The 16,345-nt window shown below is 39.2% G+C and overlaps 1 long non-coding RNA gene across 4 annotated transcripts; it reads left to right on the top strand.

Moving 5' to 3' along the window:
* Positions 1-510: 510 nt before the first annotated feature.
* On the top strand, positions 511-12,123 carry LOC102547760 (uncharacterized). 4 transcript variants are annotated; one of them, XR_001841160.3, is made up of 5 exons: positions 511-583; positions 2,580-2,673; positions 5,573-5,635; positions 11,203-11,275; positions 11,875-12,123. It is a non-coding gene; the product is annotated as an uncharacterized LOC102547760 (long non-coding RNA). The 4 variants fall into 4 exon arrangements; XR_010057561.1 differs by having other exon boundaries at positions 546-751; XR_359595.5 differs by lacking the exon at positions 5,573-5,635.
* Positions 12,124-16,345: the final 4,222 nt, after the last annotated feature.

A 16,345-nucleotide genomic window follows, 5' to 3' on the forward strand; every position in this document is an offset into this window, starting at 1 on the left:
ATCCATCATGGTAAGAAAGGGGCGGCTATAGGAGTAGAAGGCAGCTGGTCACTTCTCTGCAGTCAGCATCAGAGTAGACAGGAAGTGAGGCTACGCTAAAAGTGCCTATGTCCTGACCCCAATGAACAACTTCCTCTAGTGACAATCTACTTCCTCAGGGTCCTACAGCTTTCCAAACTCAATAGAGTCCATGTGTTCAGAAACACAAACCTCAAAAAGGAATTTCCTGTTCAAAGCACAACACCTACAAGGAGATCTGATATACATAACCCAGTACCTTGCTGACTATAATAAGAGTATCTTACAGCCACGGTCTCCTCCCCAGAACACCATAGTGTACACCATATGACGCCAACCCTTGAATTTGAAATATTACAAGTTATATAAGGCAGTAAGATCAGTGCCCTGTGAGTAGTACTGATGGTGGTTAGTTTCAGTGTTGTGGATATTGTCATGGTTACACTCATTATTACTTCATGAGTGCAGGTAACACCAGGCTTCTTAGAATGATGAAGAGGTCTATCACAGCTGTTTTGCTAGAAGTTGTCTCTCTTGCCAAAGACACGATTACAAGAACTTAAAGGTGCCATCCCTCATATTCAAAATTCCCAACCCTCAAAATTATTTCTAAATTAGTTGATAATGGTGTTTATTTTCTATTATTTTCATGACCTATTATCATAATCACTAGCAAGAATGTGATTGGCACTTTTATTACATCTGAAGAACATTAGCTCTAGAACAAAGACAGGTAGAGTTTTGACTTTCCTTGGCTAATAATACTATGACCCAATTAAGAATGAAAGCTTTGTTTTAATTAGCTTTAGTTGATAAATAGCTAATTGCCACCAAATATGGAAAACACATCCAAACAAGTAAATTGAGGATGACACTGGCCATTTCTGTATTGCTTTTATAAAAATCAACAATATGAAGTGCTTTGTAGGATTGTCTCTATGTACTACTGAAAGGAATCTTAAGATAATACAAGATTCAAGGGACCATGTGCTGTGCAGGATGCTGGTTCCTTAATGTTTAGAACAGCTTTTGCCTTATGTTAATGCACAGGCGAGGTGTTATGGCACAGAGATTCTGAATAACCTGTATAAGATTATGTATTTTGTATATGTTAAAAGAACTATTTCCCCCAAATCAAATTAACAGATTATATTTACTGTATGTTTGATTTTAAATAAAGGGACTTTATACAAAGGCTTAGGGAAAGAAAAGCAGCTGTACTTCAAATTCTTCTCAAGAGCCAAAGTGCTGAAGGTGACACTCAGACCCCATAGCACATCACATCTCAGTGTCAACTCTAGTCCCAGCTAGCTGCTGCTCTCACTGTGTCGTTCTGAATAGCCTATCTTGGTCCCAAAGCCATCAGCAAACTTCAAATAGCTGAAGCATGTAACAGGAGCTTAAAAACAAAACAGGAAGAAACACTTCAGAGACAGGTGTTGTCCCTGTGATGGGACAACTTGCAAAAGTCTGGATTCCAAAGGGGACTTCCACCAGGGCCTTAGTTCAGGAGTAAACCAAAGGCTCAGGCCAGTTTCCCTCTGCTTTGCTCTTTCTTCTGGGGTGACTCATCCTATAATGTGAGTCAAATAACTCACACGGAGTTTATTTTTGCTGTTTATTTTTGGTTATGGTAGATCTTTTGGACTCAATTGCACACAGGAATGAAAAGCCAATTTTAAGCTGCATTTTGAAAAAGGCATGCAATTGTAGGATAAAAATATCGATTTTTTGAAGCCAAATTTTGTGCTCAATTCTGACTTTGATACTTTCTGTTTGACCTTCATCGAATCCCCTAACATTTTCGAGTTTCAACTCTAGCATGTCTAGGGATATGTCAAGGATTTCACAGGGCTAGCATGAGTTTTGTTTTAAGCTACAGAGCTCAAGAGTCTCGGTGGGATATTGTATGAATATTGAGTCTTTTCATTTATTATTTTTCATTTTATTTTTCTCAGTGCAGCTATAACATGGTAAGCATTACTTTTTTAAAAAGGTAAAGGCTTTAAAGGCAGAACAGCTGATCTCCCACCCGACCTCTGAATTTTTCTAACCAAATTTTGGAAGCAAGATGAGATGAGATATTTCACAAAACACATAAAGACTACCTTTGATTTTCTAAAATGTTAAATATCCTCTTAGATCTATTAGCCTGACTCTCATCTGTCTTTCTCGGTAATGATAAATATTTAACCCAAGATCTCGTTTCCCCAAACAAGCTTGTATAACCTTGAGCATGAGGTCACATACTACTGACAACTTAGAAAAGTTCAGATAGTGCAAGAGGTGTGAGCACACATGGGCCTCAGGAGACATAAAAGTCAAGAGCCTTGAAGATGATGAAGTTGGAGGTATGTCCATGATGTTAGGAAAATACCCAACTTCAAAGGTAAAAATAAACAAGAACTTGGTCCTCCTCATTTCCTTCTGATGGCCAATCACCACATTCATTCTTAAGATGGTCTGATCTCACTGGAGAACATGTTTCCAACATTCCTCCTTTTAGCTTTCACTGAACCAGTGAGTAAGTCAATTAACAGGAGTCACCACTTTCTTTGTAGATTTGATAATCTAAGTTTCTACTATCTCAGCAAAGATGGGACTCCCTCAACGACTACCTTGGGAACACAGCCCTGTCACTTGAACACCAAAAAGGTATTAGTTCTGTAATTGAAAGGTGTATTTCTGTTGTCAACAGGTGTCATTAAAGGGAAAATAGAATGATGAATCAAATTATTTACCAAGAGCATTTCTTTAATAAAAATTTAGAAAAAGATCCATTCTTTAGTGAGCTGAGGAAATATTATTAATAATTAATAAATGCATCTTTTCTTCCTTTTTGCTCTCTCTGTGATATGGGAGCACTGGACACCTAAGATGAGAGTGTTTGCTTCATATCAAATTAGCTGTGATGCCCCGAATTCAAACAAAACCATTCTGGGTCTCGAATCCTCCTTAGTAAAAAAGAGATAATCATGAGGCATTGTGCTTTGAAAACCTCAGCAGTACACACTAAGTAATAAAAATTTAGTAAATAGTCTCTATTAGTTATAATGATGATGAGTAATATATATTATTTAACATCTGTTCTATTTATTTTAAATGAAGTATGCCAGGAAGACTCAGTACAACTTTGCACTAACACGTGGTTATAAATTGGGTTAAGAAATAGGGCACCTAAAACAGATATATGAGCTAATGGCCCAGGAGGAAACTGAAGAGTATGTCTTTAACATTTTTAAGCCTCATTATTCTCAGCACATAAATGCCTCCATAGACTAAGAAGACTGAGTGGAACTTGAAAGAGTAACCATGGGACACTGAATGTCAAATTGTCTTCCTGTGGAAGTCGTGATAAGATGCTGTCTTTACTGAATTAGGCAGGTGAGTCTTAGGGTGCTAGTCAAGGCTGCTCCCAGATGGTCTCCCAGAATCAGGAGGATCTTGGACGGCAACTCTCATTTGGCATAATATAAAACTTTCACAGATGTGTCAACCAATATGCATCCAGGTGCCAAATTAAGTGGGGGTAAAAGTGAGTTTGTGTTTCTAAGATGTTGCTTGCCAAATAAAACATTGAGCTGACCTGGTTTAACAACTCAGAGAAGTATTAACTACAATGTATCCTGAGTAAGCAACAGCGAGCAAAGCATGACTAAGTCCTAGTACTATGTAACCCAAGAACTTTACCGAAAAGAGTGAAATAAAAGAATATAAAGTTCCTTTTTTTAACAAAGATTTGTTCATTTATTTTATGTATGTGAGTACACTGTAGCTATCTTCAGACACACCAGAAGAGGGCATTGGATCCTATTACAGATGGTTGTGAGCTACCATGTGGTTGCTGGGAATTGAACTCAAGACCTCTAGGAAGAGCAGTCAGTGTTCTTAACCTCTAAGCCATTCCTCCAGTCCGAATATAAAGTTCTTACACAGCAGCCTTAGCCAAAATGTGAGTTGCTTAGCTTGTAGTAGGGCTATACTTGTCAACTTTGGGAATTCGATGACTTCAGATCTTTCTCTCCCCATCTTTCTTTGTCTCTGTCTCTGTCTCTATCTGTCTCTCTGTCTCTGTCTGTCTCTATCTCTCTGTCTGTCTCTGTCTCTCTGTCTCTCTGTCTCTCTGTCTCTCTCTCTCTCTCTCTCTCTCTCTCTTTGTGTGTGTGTGTGTGTGTGTATTATTTGACATATTTTCCTCTATGCTTTCTGATAACTGTTTTAAACAACAAGATTAGGAAGAATAGCATCTGCCAACCATTGGACTGAGAAAAGGGTCCCAAATAGAGGAGTTAGAGAAAGGACTGAGGCAGCTCAGGGGGTTTGCAACTCCATAGGAAGAACAATATTAACCAACCAGACTCCCCAGAGCTCCCAGGGACTAAACACCAACCAAAGAGTATACATGGAGCAACTCATGGCTCCAGCCATATATGTTGCAGAGGATGGCCTTGTCAGGCATTAATGGGCAGGAGAGGCCCTTGGTCCTGTGTCAGCTTGATGCCCCAGTATAAGGAAATGCCAGGGTAGGTAGGTGGGAGGGAGTGGGAGGGAATGGGCGGGTGGGTAGGAGAGCAACCTCATGGAGACAGGGGGTGAGGGGATGAGATGGGGGTTTCTGGAAAGGCAACCAGGAAGGGGGATAACATTTGTAATGTAGATAAAGAAAATCGCCAATAAAAAATGAAAAAAGACCTCAATTTTTATTGCTTGCCACTCTTGATCTAGAAGTCATCTGTTACTCTGTCAGTAAGCATGCTCATGTGATATCAAAAAATACAAATGCATCATCTCATAGATTTTGCAGGACTTGTCTTCTGCTTCAGGCTCTATTAAGAAGTTTCAAACATTAAGTGTAGAAAAGGGTGGTCATATGTAAGTGTGAAAATATGGAAGGATCCCCTTCTAATTTCAGCCAGGTGAAGGATATAAGTCCATAGCATCAATTGGCCCAGAGGCTTCCCTCAATGTTTTGTCATCTCACTTTCTGAAAAGAGCATTTGACATTAACAATAAAAAAACTATTCAATGAATGAAAATAAAAGCTAAGAGAGGAATGCTGAAACAAAAACAAAACAAAACAACAGCAGCAGCAGCAACAACAACAATGACAACAATAAACAGTGATAATGCTGGGGCAAAAATCAGTATTTTAAACCTGGTCATCTACTACTTTTGGTAGGTCTCATTCAGTATGAACAGACAACTATGTTTTTCCCACATGCAAGAGAAGGGAACAAATGAGAATTAGTATCAGGAGTGGGGTTCTTAGTTATCATTTTAAAAGACTTTCTATTTTGGCCCATTCATGGTGATATAACACAATGCTATGCTCATGTTACTATACTTACAAACATTTTTTTCACAGTTCTGAGAATTAGAAGTTTAATGTCAGAACTAGATTTAGAATCTAATTCAGAGGTTGCCCCCTTTCCTTGTATCTTCTTTACACAGCGGGGAGCAAATTGGCAATCTGGGGGTCTCATTGACCTTTTTGTTTGCTTTTCCATTGTTTTGTTTCATTTTTTAAGACATTTTGTCTTCTCTACTGTCTTAGAACTCTCTTGACTTGAATTCACAGACATCTGCCTGCCTCTCCCTCCTGACTGCTAGATTAAAGGTATATGTGACCATGTCCAACCATGTTGGATTTTTTCTTTAATTGTGTTTTAAATAAGGGCAGTTACTGCTAATCTTATTCTTAAAAGAACAATTATCACAACAGCAACCTAAAGGTACCAGCTTGCACTACTGTTGTTGCTAGACTTAGGATTTAGAGGGACCAGAGAACTACTTGTTACATTTAATGGTGGAATGCTTAAATCGTAAGGATCCTGGCCTGTCTCCCATTAAATGAATTATAGTGCCTTTCTTCCAACAATTATCTTGAAAATCTCCAAGGTCAACACTTTTGCTCCATTCTTAAGAATTGCTAGTAAAATTGGCATGCCCAATGTTCAACCTAATTCTAATCTAAGTATTACACTTTATGTGAACTAAGGAAAATCACTTCATTTTTTATTTCTATAATCTAAAATTGCTAAGTGGTGCTACTATTCAGTACAGTAAAAATGAAACTTGGAATTAGAATTCCTGAGTTAGTTATTAGCCCCCTGATTTTCTAGTATTATTCCACAGTACAAAATGACATCACATTTTTGTATTTTTAAAAAATTCATGATTGCATGATAGGGGTAGCTTGGTGGTTGAGAGGACTCGATTTTGCAGAGGACCCAGCTGCAGATCCTAGCACCCACATGGTGGTTTTCAACCATGTATAACTGCAGTTCCTTCAGAGGGCTTCTTCTGACTATTTCAGGAATACAAGTGAAAGTATATGCATCCATATAGGCAAAACACTCATGAAATAAAAACAATGTAGAAAATTCATTACTCAATGAAAATTTTAATCTATTTATAATTTAAGGTTGAAGGAACTGAAACTTATGGAAGCTAAGATTCTAGGAAAATTCATAGCATTCATCAAATGCCCAATAAGCCATGGCTCCTGCATTGATATTTTTAACTTTTGATTCTTTGTACATTTTACATCATAAACTTCAATCCCTCTCCCTTCCCTGTTCCTCCATATCTGCCCTCTGCCCTTGCAAGCTCCACCAAAAGAAAAAAAAACTTGCCATGGAATCTGTGGTGTGTCACATTTTGTCACACAGTATAGCCTTTTACTCCAAGAGTTTTAAAATTGTTCATTGCAGTGAGTCACTATTCTGGTGTTAGGCTTCTGGCTTATGCTATGCAATCAATACTGGAGCCTCACTAGAAATCCTCTAAGATATCCTGTTGTTGCCCTGTGTCATGGAAATACTGCAGCTTTGGATCAGCAGGACTGGCTCCCTCATTTAGTCTAACAGTTCATAGATGGGGTAGATGGTAGATGTTGTAGTGAAATAACCCAAAGCCCTGAATGTAGGCCTGGGTGGTAGCTGTGTTGGTGAGCCAAACAGGTCTCCTGCATACACTCATGCCATCAGGGCTGGCTCTCCAGCACCGTCCAGGTGAGGGATAAGGCCAGCTCACCTGTGTGCCTTGGCCTACAAGGGCAGGGCCAGCTTTTCTGCTCTTATGCTCTCAGGGCAGGTTCTCCAATGCCCATGCCACCAGAGACAACTCTACTGTGCTGCCAGGCAAGGTGCAGAGCCTGCTCTTCTAAATGCTACTGCTTGTGAAGGGCAGAGCCAGATCTCCTGTGGACATGCACTTAGAACCTGTCAATTTTTAATTTTTCTAATATTTTAATTTTACATGAAAAGTTTAAAATAGTATCCATATAGCTCAACAATTGCCTAAATAAAGTCTTTTATCAGATTTCTCTTAGAAGTTCATATTATTTGTTTAATATATATACTCTGAGAACAAAAGATATATGGGATGAACATATTTACTTTACTCATTCTTATCTGTAAAAATAATAGGTATCAGCAGGAAGTGTAGAGTTCAACTTTCTGAGTTAAAAATCCTACTTCTGTCTTCAGTTGCTGGGAAGCCAAGGGAGAACTCTTTGACCTCTCACTGCCTTTGATTCTTCATCTGCAAAAGGGGATTAATAACACTGATCATCAACTTCTCTGAGATATCAATGGCAACACAAGTTCTCAGTTATTAAATTGGAAACTTAGAGAAAACAGCATTCATTGGGTGTCACAATATATGGTGCTAGCAATTATGTGAGTCCTATGAGTGACCATTAAATGGCCATATATTGGTCTTAGCAACATTTGCTGGTTGTGATGGTTACTTTTTTATTGCTATAATCTAGAGAAACTGGGAAGAGGGAACCTCAATTTCACAAATGCCTTTTCAAGATTGGTCTGTGGTCATATCTGTGGGAGATTGTTTTGACCAATGATTGACCTGGGAGGAGTCGAAGCTGTTGTAGATGGCACCACCCCTACACAGTTGGGTCTGAGGTATTTAAAGCTAGCTTAGCATAGGTGAGTGGGGCAAGCCAGAAAGTAACATTCCCTCACAGCTTCTGCTTAGGTTCCTATCCTGACTGCCTTCAGTGAGAAACCATGACCTTCAAGTTTAAGATGAAATAAGCCCTTACCTCTTCTTAGTAGCTTTTAGACATGCTGTTTATTACAGCAACAGATCAGACTGGAACAGTGGAATATCCACTAAGTTAGACTGAAAATCAGCTCTGTTCTCTGGATAATGACACTGAATCCCAAGCTGAGGAAATGAGGTAGTCTGCCTAGGGCAATGTGAGAGAGGAATAGCAGACATCAAATTTGAAGGCAGGAAGTCTCTTCATTGACAACTTGCACATATACACGTGCACACAAGCGCGCGCCATGCGCGCGCGCGCGCACACACACACACACACAAACACTTCAGTATGTGTACTAAGTACAGTGCTAAAATAAAAATACTTAGAATTTAGAAGCAAAATGTTCTTACAGACGATTTTTAAAACAATTCTCAAAAGGAAATAGAAAGCCTTGAATGGTTCTATTAATACGTATATGTGTGTATAATTAATGAACTACACTTTGAAATTTAGAAGTGACGATGTAACTAAAAAGTCAATTGAAGGAAATAAAAACTATTTCACAAGAAATGTACAACATAAAGCTCAGAAAAGCCACCCAAACAAATTCTGGCTTTCTGAAAAATGCCTGGCAGCAATTAAGATAAGTTTTTTAAAAAAGATTTGCCAAAGAGACAGTGTAATTTAAAATATTTGTAATGAAAAGTTAGAATTGCAAAATAATCTAGCAGTATGGAAATGACTAAAATTATAAATAGAATGTATGAGTGCTGAGGAACACTAGTAAAATAGTCTAATAAAACTAATAAAATTTTAAATTTAGATAAAATAAGCAAATGTTTTACCAATATGTGTAATATATGCATATATCTGAATGTGAGTGAATCCATGTGAATCCATGAACAAGCATTAACATGGAAGGCTTATATCTAAATATATCCAAATACACACATACCCACCTATGAAAGCCTTAATCATTTCATTTTACATAAATATGAATATTAATTAAAAATAATAAAAATTTTATCACAGAAAGTGCCAGCACTTAATGGTCTTCCATGATAAGTAAATATTGAAAGAGTGCATAGAGCATTGCATAAAACTATGTCAGCATGAAATTAGATATTTCCTGCAATTTAAGACTAATTTAATACTATTTAAGTTTACTATATGAACGTATAATGTGTGTCCTAGTAAATATGACTAATGTGTTCATCTAAACTGTCAATTATTTTCACTATGAAAATGAACAACATTCAAGTTGTGCTTGTAGCATTCAGTTATTTAGATAACAATCCTACACTCCCTTGACGCTCATATCGCACAAGTTTCTGATTATGAATCTGATGTGTCAGTAGGTAGGTAAAACATATCCAAAAGAAAAAAGTCCATAAAGCAGCTACAGACAAAGCTCTCAGATGACGAGACCACAATGGTCCACAAACATTCCAAAAGACACTTCCTGTTGTAATCCAGGAGATGCATCCTAAATGCCCCATGCCACATTTATCCGATTTACAGGTTTTAAAGGTCTGTCATTATCAAGCGTTGATGAGAATGTGACTTAGCAAGAAGTCTTCCACATTGCTTACAGATGTAGCTCTTACTGACACCTTAGTGACTACTTGGCTATCAAGCATTATAGTGTCAGCTTTAATTGTGGAGAAAGTAATGTGTTATCTTGGCCAACATCTGTACATGTACTGATTACATGTGTGTAGAGATATAGACATATTCAGGTCAACACTGAAGAGAGAATTCACATGAAAAGCTAAAGTGTGTCTAGCACTGTGATCAGAAGCAGGCCAAGGGCTTGTAGAGCACATCTTCTGGGAGGCCATCCCCAGAGGGCCTGGGGGTAGGTCTTGGGTAGGACATGAAGATTCATATCTTTTACCATCTCCCAAATGCTGCTGCTCCTAGCTAGAGTCAGTGCTGCATTCTGAGTATGTGGTGATCACTAAGAGCTACCACTGCCCTAAGTATTTTATGCATATTAAGCCCAGCAGTCCTCAGTGACACCTTGAGAGGTAGAACACTATTAGCATTCTCTGTTTACAGGCAAACAGGGTCCTGTAGTCTATTGTGGGCAAAACTGGGGGACTTAGAGAGATTGGCCCCGTACCTGTATGACTAAACAAAAAAACTTGGATGGATCAGTAGAGAAACAGATTTCAAAAAAACTAAAAATTTGACAGTTTTACCTTGGGACTTTGTTAAGAACTAAAGGTAAGGCCAGAGGACACTAAACTAGAACACTCGACAGGAATAAAACCCGGATGCAGCAGGGTTTTATTACTGAAAGTTTTAATTTCCAGTTAAAATTCCTTGTATATTATATTGACGATTATCAGCACCACAGGAAGATTCAAACAGGAGGAGACGGCAGTTCAGTGTTCTAAAACATGGCTTTGTGGAATGGGTTGAGAGAAAGAAAATCATGTTCCTCAGGGGTGTAGCTTCTGATTTATTGCCCCAGCTCAAGCAAATAATCACACACCCACACTCATTCAGACAACTCTGATTACAAGCAAGGGGTCACAACAAAAACAAAGCCAAGAGAGTAGGAGGGGTTCGGTGGTAGGAGGAAAGGGATGAGGAGATAGTGGGAAATGGGGTGTATGTATTCTCTCTGTCTCTCTGTCTCTGACTCTGTCTCTGTCTCTCTCTCTCTCTCTCTCTCTCTCTCTGTTGTAACTGTGAAAGAATAAATTTGAAACAAAAACATGAGAGAAAGAGAGAGAGATAGACAGAGACACACAGACATATACAGACACACAGAGAGTGAGAGAGAGAGAGAGAGAGAGAGAGAGAGAGAGAGAGAGAGAGAGAGAACAATTGGAAACTATAGTGGTGGTTTTTAGAGTTTGAGTTGAACTGTTTCCCACTGGTTCACATTGTCAGTGGCTTATGGCACTTTTTGAAGGCTGTTAAGTGGTCAGGAGATGGTGCCTAGCTTAGAATTGGCATCACTGAGTGTAGTGTAGGGATTTGAATGCTATGCCTATCTCTCCTTCCCTCTTTTCTCTGCTTCCTCTTGCATTGTGATTAAAAAAGACCCCCATTGCAAGCTCCTACTGCCATGTAGTAGCCATGCCCTTTTCCTATGTGGTAAATGAAATTCCTCTGAAAACTTGAGAAAAAAAATCAACTCTTGCTATCTTGTTTTTTACCAGGTATTTCAATTACAGCAACACAAAGGGAGCCAGTACAACAGGATGATGGGTAACAGAAACTTGCACCACATAGGTGAGAACAAACAGAAAGATAGTGAGAGATACACTGGGACACAGGCTCAGCCGAATCTCCAGTCTGGGTTAGAATAAGAAAGAAGAGATTTTAAGGCTCATGCCCAACTCCTGACTTGGTCTTTTGGAAATGAGGATGCCAGAGACTGTAAGGAGGAGGAAGACAGATAGGTAAACAGGATTTTCTCAGTGCTAGGTCCAAATCCCTTTTGAAGGTCTTGGGAACTCAGTGCCAGGCATCTCTTTCAACTTCTTCACTCTCAAGAACAAGTGGCCCTAATGATAACTGTCTTTGCAGAACAACCTGACTTCATGTTGTGGCTGGCATGCAAGCTCACGTAACAAATATACAGAGAATTTTCTACATATGGTAGCAGTGGAAGTAAAGAAAATACCTTCTCCGTGGAATTTTTATTCTATGGTCACCATCACTGCAAAACCAAAATGCAAGGAAGCACTGGTAACCACTTAATACCCATGAGTCCAAAACAAAACAGGGAGTTATAATGGTAGGATGGACAGAAAGGATCTGCCTCTAAGCCACACAGCCTCAAAGCCATAGCCCTCAAAGACAAACATTAACTTTATTCATGTCTGCAGCTTTCAGGGTTCTGTCCGGTCCATGACCAGCATTCAATAAAGACTTGCTGATGATGCAGAAGAGCAGGTTCAGCAGTTTTCACTGGTGAAAACCGCTGACTGTGAGAAGTGCTCTGTCCATGCTGAGGATGGGGACAGTCCAAGGGACCTCATCATTGGGCCAGAATGGGTCTTCCACACTTATGAACAAAAACTTCCCGTGACCTACTTTCCATCTTGAATCAAAATAAAAAAGTCATCTTGCACTCCGCAGCATACTGTGATATAAAATTCTCAGGTTTTCCGCCTACCTACACGGAGCACCACCTAAAACTCGACCAAACCTCACTACAATTTGTGCAATAACATGATGCCTCGAAACTGGGTAATTTCTTCATACATTTTGCTGACGACATGCATTTTTGACATCTTATTATTTTCAATTTCATGTTATCTCTTGGTACGATGCCATCGCAATTCTGCCATGGCTTACTTGTCAGAAATCTGCTTAATTTTGCACTCCCTAGAGCTGTGAGTGTTCTCCTGCAAGGAGGCTGTACTTCTGGGCAGCAGAAACCAAATTCTGAACAGGAGGGATCTGATTCACTCTTGTGACAAGCCTGGAATTCAGTTGCTATTATTATATCTGTTATGCATATGAGGAGGGACAGGCATGTGTGGAACAGATGAGGAAGTAATGGGGCATGAGTAGGGCAGGTGGAGAAGGAGAGACATGGAGCGTGTTCATAGGAATTACATGCTTGCATGAATGATATATCACAGGGTTGGATTTTTTGCTGTTTCCCAAATTTGTAGCAGTTGGAATTTCATGGTTTCTTTGGTAGGCGTCTTAGCTGAGGTTTATATTGCTGTGATAAGACAGGATGACAAAAAGCCACTTGGGAAGGCAAGGTTAATTTCACCTTATAATTTACAAATCCATCACTGAGGAGTCCAGAGTAGGACCCTGGAGACAGGGATAGAAGCAGAGGGACTTGAGGGCTACCTACTGGCTTGCTCCTCATGGATTTCTCAGACTGATTTCTTATGACACCAAGGACTTTAAGCACTAACAGTCCCAAATCAATCACCCATCAAGAAGAGGCACAATATGCTTTCTTCTAAGCCAATCTGGTGGGGGCATTTTCTCAACTGAGGGACCTTCTAACATGACTTTATCTTGTGTGGAATTGACAAAAAAAAGTAGCTCTGATATCACAAATGGTTTCTTGCCTGTTTTAGAGGAGGAGGGGGATGATGATGATGATGATGAGGAGGAGGAGGAGGAGGAGGAAGAGGAAGCAGCTGTTCAGTTGTGTTACACACTGATAGTTGACTTTCTCAATACCAAGGTCAGAACCCTCAAAACTTGCACTTATCTAGATCTTTTTTGACATCATCAAAAATGTCAAAAGTAAAAGTGGTGGTAACTTTACTTCCAGTAGGTTGTTTTACAACCAGTAGGATTGTTAAGGAACATTTTGCTCCAGTTGAGATTCTTATCGTGGTAGCACATGAAAGGCGTGAATAGAAGAGCTACGGATCGCCTCTACTCAACTTGTTTTCCTTTATCAGTGATAGCTCCAGAATTTGTCTAACTTCTCCTTTCATGTTCACTGATGTATTTAGAACTGTATTTGTAGTTAGTACACAAATCCAGAAGAGTAGCAACCATCTTCCCACCTTGGAGAGCTAACCCATTTTAAGCATAACTGAGCTGAGCCAGTTTCCCCATCCTAATATTTTCTTTATCCCAATTTTCCAATTAAAAAACTTCTTTATGTAATTCTAAAACCTATTTCAATATCTTTTTGGTCCAGGGATGGATAAAAATATATATATATATATATATGACATTTCCTAGGAATTTTCTCAAATCAATAATCCATAAAAGGCATTGCAGACAGTAAGCATGGAGGTGAACAGCTCCCTCCCTTGGTACAGATGCAGGAGCTGATTGGGTCACATTCAAGGTCTCTGAAGAATGGAGAATGGGATCTTGCAAAAACCCCACATTTCTCCAATAGACTAGCCTCCCTCTTCGGGTGGAGCAGCATAATTTCTCAATGAAGTTATGTGGGGAGGCTATGAAGGAGAAAAAGCATTAAGCTAGGCATGAACAGCCACCAAGGGAGGTTCCCTGTAGGTTGAGTTTGCAGTTCTATCACATTCGGCCCCCTGAGATGGGTGCCATGACCCGCTAATATGTGTTGTGTGTGCTGCCTTACAGCATGGTTGATTTAAGGAGGCAGGCAATTTATGAGCTCCGTGCAGACCCTTTCTGTAGCTGCAGAATGGAGGCATCCCCAGGAGGCAGCCCCAGAACGGGGCTTTTTCTGTAGGATCAGCACACTTTCAAATGAACTGGCCCCACAGAAGAATGAATAAGGCTTGGCTGGCTGAATTTCATCAAAGGCAATTGTTACCAGCACACAGGACAGACTGGAAAAACTGGTGACAGCCTAGAAGGTAGTTCAAGTTGTGTCTCGGGGTCAGTCAAGTTGATTCCACAGCCTCCTCTGCCATAACGGGACAACTAATTTTCCCCTTCTCTCTCCACTTTTAGTTTATTTTCAAAACAATAAATGGTCATTGAAAAACAATAATAATATGCAAAGAAGCAAAAATACCATAAGACATAAAGACACATTATCTAATCTTTCAGATGGTTGCTTTGACCAGATCATATTTTTCCAATCTTTCCACATGTAAATAAAACTGCAAAATAATATAAAAAGAGTATAGTATATCTACACCAAGAATAGTTATTTGTCTTTAAAATACTTTATTCATGCAACTACTGACTCATTCCCCTCCCTGTTCCCACCCATGATGAAATGGAATAAATAACTGGAGTTGGTGAACTTTTATCAATTAAAGTAACTCACTATTGATTAATTTAGTCCAAGACAAAGCTGGTTTCCTGATTAAATGCTACTGTCTGGCTACAATGGACATGCCAGGATTTCGATTCAGCTCTACTGTGTGTCATAAGCCTTTGAATGTTGTTTCCCCTGTTGTTACCATAACGAGTGACCTCACAGAGGGGCTGAAGTCCTCATATGCACTGTGGGTTTTAAAGAGCTAAATTCAAGATGTTAACAGGCCTGTCCCAGTTTCAAAATACTATTTTCAGTTCTTAGACTAGTGCCCAACACCCTTTTCAAAGCCAGTAAAGTAGTGTATGAACCTCTTACACCATCACTCTTCCTCTGGTTTCAGGTGGAAAAATTCTCCTCTTTGAGAGACTTATGAGATTAGTTTGTGCCCACATGGATAATCTAAGACAATTTCTCCATTTCAAGGATTTTAACCTTAATCACATCTACAGAGTTACAGCATATATGGTTAGGTTGATGATGTATCTGGAAATCACTGTTTTTTCCACTGCATCTGGGAGAGCACCTTGCACTGTAGGATAATCATGTCTATAGCCAGTCACCTATTATGATCCCCTGGAACCCCTGTCAACAAGTACACTCTAAAATCCACTTAATGCACTCTTCAGCAAAAAACACTTTAACTAAATCTTTGCACAGATTTAATTATTGCCTTGAAGAAAATTACTAATGGCAAAATGGCTAGATTAAAGCATAAAACATTGATCTAAACACCGTAGGTTCATTAATGAAGAAAACAGGCGAATCCAGCCCTTTTAAAGAACAGAGTGCACATCCTATGTCTGGAATCAGACAGTGAATAATTCAGGAGCCATCGTTCCATATTCTTGATGCTAGACTTTCAGCTGTCTTTTTCAATTCATGTCTCATTTCTAAGCAAGTGTTTCTTTTCCATCTATCTGTCTGTCTTTCCTTCCTCTCTACATTTCTCTCCCTCCAGTCCTTATTCCTCACTATCTACCCTTTGCAAAAAATTTTTTAAACCTATAAGGCGGTTGTGCAAAGCCACTTTTCTTACATGTAGAAAGCCAAAGCTGAAAATTGAGCTTGTCAGTTACTAGCAAGCAATACATACATGGAAAAGGCTGGGCCTTTCTAGTCTCATGTGATAAGAGCAGGATGCATTCCTTATGTTAAACATTTTTAAATTATTTTAAACATAATAATCTCAATTTTTACTAAACTCCCATGAATTTCTCTCCACCACATAATTTTCCAAATAGGAAACAGAAAGAGAGAGGTTAGAAAACCTGTTCAAGGACACAGGGTAGAGAAGGAAGACAGTCTTATCCTGGGGATGAAATCATCCTTCCTCATCCTTGATGACTGTTGACACTCATTTCTTTCTGCCCAAGAAAACATGATGATGTTCTCACCTTGAGAACCTCAAGATGTGACTTCATCTGGAAATAGGGATATTGTTGGTGTAACTCATTTAAATGAAGCCACAATGCAGAATGGGTCCTTTATCAAACATAAGCAGTTCCTAGTGTGGAGGGGAAATCTGGACATGTTCGGCAAAAAGACAACATGAAGAAAAAGGTTGAAGCCAGTGAGTTGTGTACAAAACAGGAAGCAACATGGATGCCCGA

Source organism: Rattus norvegicus, chromosome 14, assembly GCF_036323735.1.
Source record: "Rattus norvegicus strain BN/NHsdMcwi chromosome 14, GRCr8, whole genome shotgun sequence".
NCBI lineage: Eukaryota > Metazoa > Chordata > Mammalia > Rodentia > Muridae > Rattus > Rattus norvegicus.